We start from the raw sequence: 5,808 nt of genomic DNA, 5'->3' as shown, positions 1-5,808 counted from the left end.
TATACGGTTAGGATCTTATAGCCTTAGAATAGCCGATTTGGACTTATTTCCTGTTGTCTTAGGGTAGATTCTATTATTCGACAGTCTATTAGATCTTGTTCTGTGTATAATTTGCATGCATAAGGCAGCCGGCAGCGAGGATGGATGGATGTGGATAGCATGAGTGGTGGTATGTGGGCCGAATGTTTTATGATAGTTCATGGGTCGAAGACTACCCTAGGATAAGCCGAGGATGAGGTTAGCGACAGGTGTTACCTGCTTGCAGATTGTATGTGTGGATAGACTGACTTGTCTAGTGTATGCTGGTTAGATTTACCGATTACCTGAATGCTGCTTGCTTCGTGCTTTGTGGGATTCTTATTAATGTGAGTTAGCTATTAAGTGAATGTCATCTTAGGTGTATTAGGGGATGGATCAAGGGCTTGTGCGAGGGAATCATGACTAGTTTTCAGTATCCTTGGTATTGTGTGATTGGAAGAGAATTCGGGATCGCCAAGGGAAAAGAGAGTTGTTGCGGAGGTCTTGGTTAGACTATCCGTTCGTTGGACTCCGAGATCTGAGCTTGATATCGCTTTTAAGCGTTTGAATTCATTGATGTTGTTGGGCTACGGTTGTGTTAGGATGGAAGTGTTGTAAGTCTGCGGGTGTAGCCGTAACATTCACAAGATTGTTGGATAGTGTTGGAAGTGTTGTAAGTCTCTGGGGGTAGCCGTAGCATTCACAAGGTTGTTGGATAGTGTTGGAAGTGTTGTAAGTCTGCGGGTGTAGCCGTAGCATTCACAAGATTGTTGGATAGTGTTGGAAGTGTTGTAAGTCTGGTGGCTAGCCGTAGCATTCACAAGGTTGTTGGATAGTGTTGGAAGTGTTGTAAGTCTGCAGGTGTAGTCGTAGCATTCACAAGGTTGTTGGATAGTGTTAGAACTGTTGTAAGTCTGCGGGTGTAGTCGTAGCATTCACAGATTCGTTCAGATGACTTAGGAAAGGATGATCAAGTTTGCAAGGTTGTGTGTAGTCACAACATAATTGGAATCAGGAAACGGTAGGTCGAAGGAGACCGGGTATGATGTAAGACTACAGTTATTCTGGTAGCATTCACCTTTTTGCGTTGAATTCAGTGGCGACAGGTTGTCAACCTATCATGATCGGATGGATCAAGTGAATTGAAGGAGCCACGAGTGGCGGTATAGATAGGGCAGTTATTGTTAGACGATGTATCCTTCGGAGGTCGCATGAGACTGGGGCGTGTGTTTTTGGATCAGCAATCAGGTAGGTGTCCGGTGTTTCGGACAGTTGGCAGACAAGTTAGGACTAGGGAGGTCCCGGTTGTTCTTCAGGAAAGCAGTTATGTGGCAGCAAGAGGAGTTGGAGCGACTTCAGTGATTTGGGGTCCGTGTGTGGAGTTGCTTGTTATTTGGTAACCGCAGTTGACCGGTGATTTTGTTCTTTTGGAAGACTCAAGTTGTCGGGAAGCTAGGTCAATTTGAAGTTTCGAGTTTCGGAAGGATAGAGGTGGTTTTATTCTATAAGGTTTCAAGGTTCGTTCCTTTTCAGGTTGGTAAGTCCTTTTAGGGTTGGTATCAGGTTGCCTTGGGAAGGCTGTATTTATTCCAGATTGTGGAGGTATGGACCAGATTGTTGGATGTGTTGGGAAGGTAAGGACAGATTTCGAGGACGAAATCTAATTCAAGTGGGGGAGAGTTGTAACATCCTGTTCCGAATCGATTCCTAGTCTGAGGTTGTGGCCCGAAGATCAGTCATCATAAGGATTAGGGCTCTTGAAAAGGTAATATCTAGGCTTTTTTGGGTGTGGGTGATGTATTAGAAGTGATTCGGGTGTTCGGTTCATATTTTGGAGCGTAGGGGTATTTCGGTAAAGTGTCAGTTCAGGCTTTTATGGAAAATGGATTCTTGTTCGGAAGTTCTTAAGAAAGGTCTGAGATTTTAGAAGTGTAGGGCTTCTCGTTACCTTTCCGTTGATATAAGGATCGTCAGAATCGGGCTTATAACGAAGAAGTTATGGCCTTCGGAAGTTTCGTGGGTTCCAGGCTTAGCCAAGTACGCGGGGCGTACACAAAGAGTATGTGGGGCATACTAATGAAGAAGGCAGTACGTGGGGCGTAGCTTGGAGTACAATGGGCGTACTGACCCAGGATGGTCGCGAATGTTCCTTGGAGTACGTTGGGCGTACCATATGTACGCTGGGCGTACGCCAATCAGATTAGAACCCTATTTTAAGGTCTTGGACCCTATTTAAGCTCCTTATCTCATAACCTAACCCTAATACCTTCATCCTCCATCCCTCTAAACCCTATAAATTGTCATAGATCATCCATGGTGGCATTTTGAGCTTATGAAGTCCATTTTTGGGGTGTTTGATCCATTTCAAGAAGATGGAGTTTGATGCAAAGATGGGAATCGAGGAGGAGCTTATGGATCTCTTTTTTAGGACTCATTCTCAACTTGATGAAGGTATAAAGCTTTGAACTTTATCATTCATCTCTTAGATCTCTCATTTGTGAGTTTTAGTTCATTTTGGTCCCAAGGATGAAACTTTATGGTTAAAATCCAATTCTTAGGCTTAGGGTTGCCACCCTTGATGCTATTTGAGTCCCTAAGACAGAAAGTTGCCATCTTGGAGGTCTTAATGAGTTCATGCATGAATTAAGACCATTTTCATGGAAGTATATTATCATTTTTGGAGATTGAGCTTATGTGGGACATGCAAAGTCACCAAGTCTATGACTTTATGGGTTTAGACATTATGTGGGACTCAGATCTGTGGTTTGGACTTATGACTTAAGGCATTAAGTGCTTAATGGAAAACATGAGAATAGAGGGTAGTGCGTTGGGCGTACAATCCAGTACGCACAGCGTACAAGCCATTATGCGAGTACGCGCAGCGTACTGCTGGGTACGCCCTGCGTACTTAGTCAGGTTGGATTTCGGACATTGGCTTAGGGTTTGGGCCATCTGTTTGGGCCTCGATTCTTAGGCCCTAATGGACTATTAGGGTGTTGGTGTTCTGGACTAATTGAAGGATTGGATCTTAGGATGAGGCCCAATAAGGAGTATGGGCCCAATTTATAAAATCGGGTTGTTAATGGGCCTTTATGGATTTTATGGTTTTGGACTTTGTGTTTTGGGACCTATTGGGCCATCAAGTTTTGGGCTTGATATTTAGTTGTAGACTATTGGGTTTGGGCCTAATTTAGAAATTGGACCATTAAAGGACTTATGGACATTATAGTGTTGGGCTTTTGTTTTGGGATTGGGCCTTAGTTTTGGATCATACTGGGCCAGGGGTAGAATGGTCATTTTAACCCATGCATGGATTAAGGATTATGGTATGGAACCCAATTGCTAATTGGGTATATTGATTGGTAGCGACAGCTCGGGAAGTTGGCGGGGCGGCAGCTAAGGAATTCATGCGGGAAGCTTCTACATTCGAGGTGAATCTACTCGCCATACCAATGGGTCTAAGGCACCAAGGCCGGCCCATTTTATGATATGTAGTGTCCTAGCTGAGATTGTATTATGTGACTTGTTAGTTGGTATGAGCTAGGAAGTATGCTAGTGGTATATGTGGTATGTATGTATGGAAGACGATAGGAGAGCCCATGGCACTTGGATGTAAGACCATGTAGAGAGCCCACGGCTTTCCTATTATGTAGTAGTGTTTATTGTAGATTCGTTACTGATATGTCTGGTATGCATATATAGGTGGTATGCTAGTGATTATGTGGTATGCTAGTTGTCTTTATGATTATTGCATGGAATACCATGGGGGAGCCCATGGCACCTGGATGTAAGACCATGTGGAGAGCCCATGGCTTTCCTATTAAAGACCATGGGAGAGCCCATGGCACTTAGGTGTAAGACCATGTGGGGAGCCCATAGCATCCTGGAGTAAGACCCTGGGGACGAGCCCACGTCATTCTTATATGTTTGTATGCATGGGTTATGTAGTAGAGATAGCTTTTACAGCTAATATGATATGTGTTATGTGGATTGTGTGTGGGGTATGCTCTAGGGGACTCACTAAGCTTCGTTCTTACGGTTTACAATTTATTGTTTCAGGTATCATTGACTTGGAAAAGAAGAGCTCGGATTGATCGCAGTGCACACACCTATGATTTTTGTAATGAATGATTTTGGGATAAACTCTGATAAATGTTTTACTTAATGATGAATTGAAATGTTGGAATAAATGGTATCAATGTTTTAGCTGTATTAAAAATGAAAGTTTTACCCTTGTTTTTTGGGTCGTTACATTATTATACCTTAAACGTCTACCTCGAATTTGCAGGCGTTACAACCAGGTGTAGCCAATGTATCACCCGGGCTCGACGAATTGAGCAAGGGGGATCGGGCATAGCCAATGTGTCCCAATGGGTTCGGGTATAGGGGATTGGGCTTAGCCAATGTGTCCCAATGGGTTCGGGTATAGGAGATTTCTCTTAGCCAATGTGTCCCAAGGGCTCGGTGTACTGAGCAAGGGGGATCTCGCCTAGCCAGTGTGCCCCTGTAGGAGTATTTTTGTTTCTAATTCATTCTTTGACATGCATACGTGGTTGTCTGATTGATATTGTTGGTATATCTGCATAAGGATAAAGCTTATATGATATGATATTGTGTATATGTGAAATTCACTAAGCTTTTTTCTTACCCATTTTCCCATAAAAATACGGTTTCAGGTACACAGAATGAGAGGGCATGATCGTACACATTGGCTCGAAGCGGTTTGTTGTAGTTTGATATTACATTGATTTATGTTTTCATGGATTTTAGAAATTATAACTATGAATGATTTTTGAAACTAGATTGATCTTGGGTTTTTGATTTGAAGTTCTTCTGAATAACGAATACTATTTGTTTTAATTATATTGTTTTTAAAAAGTTCAAATTTATGGGAAATTTGGGATGTTATAGGATCCTTGTCAATTTTCTTATTGGACTTTATTTCTCTTTCTCTTATTAATACATTTAATGGTCTTGGTTTTTTCTTCTGGATCTTAAAGAATATTTCTTTTTCTTCTTTTTAACACTCCTACTAGGTATTACGATTGTCTCTGCGAATTGTTCATTTTGAAGTTCTTCTTCATTTCTTAGTGTTTGTTGATCTATTTGTGGTATGATTTCTTGCTTTGTAACCTCTACATTCACTACACATTAAAAAACCAACGCACTCATTATATTATGCAAGACAAAATACAATCATTTGGCCCATTTTTTCATTTTAGGATAATGTTTTCACAAATATTATTAAATATAATAAAAACAACTTATAAAACATACATAACATGTTAAGGAAACCTATAACATGTCATAATCCTATTAGTCGTATAATTTAAAGATTATATCAAAATAAAACATCTTACTCATACATAATCCATAGAAAATAAGAACCAATTTACATTAAAAAAAAACTTTTCCACATTAACTAAATATCAAACGTTAACCATAAATACCTAGGGTATGAAAATGGGGAAACATCATTCACCCCATATTTACCTCCTAAAAAAAGTATGCCTAGAATACCTATAGTAAAAAGGAAGAGATGTCTCAGAGAGAATGGGGAAGCATAAAATGTCAGAGTTGGGTAAACCCATTGTTTGTAGTGCTTGTAATATGCTTGGCCATAACAATGTGGCGTGAACCAAAAGAAATGAGAGGCCAAGTAAGCTTATAGTGAAAAGAACAAATAGAAGCAAGGCTAACTAGGTATATTGTAATGATGTTGTTATTTAATCAATGTAAACACATTAATAATTATTTGTAACACTCATAAAAATCACAATAAATTTAAAC

This window comes from Lactuca virosa, chromosome 6 (genome assembly GCF_052849685.1).
Source record: "Lactuca virosa cultivar CGN04683 chromosome 6, Lactuca_virosa_CGN04683_v6, whole genome shotgun sequence".
In the NCBI taxonomy this organism is placed as follows: Eukaryota; Viridiplantae; Streptophyta; class Magnoliopsida; order Asterales; family Asteraceae; genus Lactuca; species Lactuca virosa.
Note: the sequence above shows the minus strand (reverse complement) of the source record.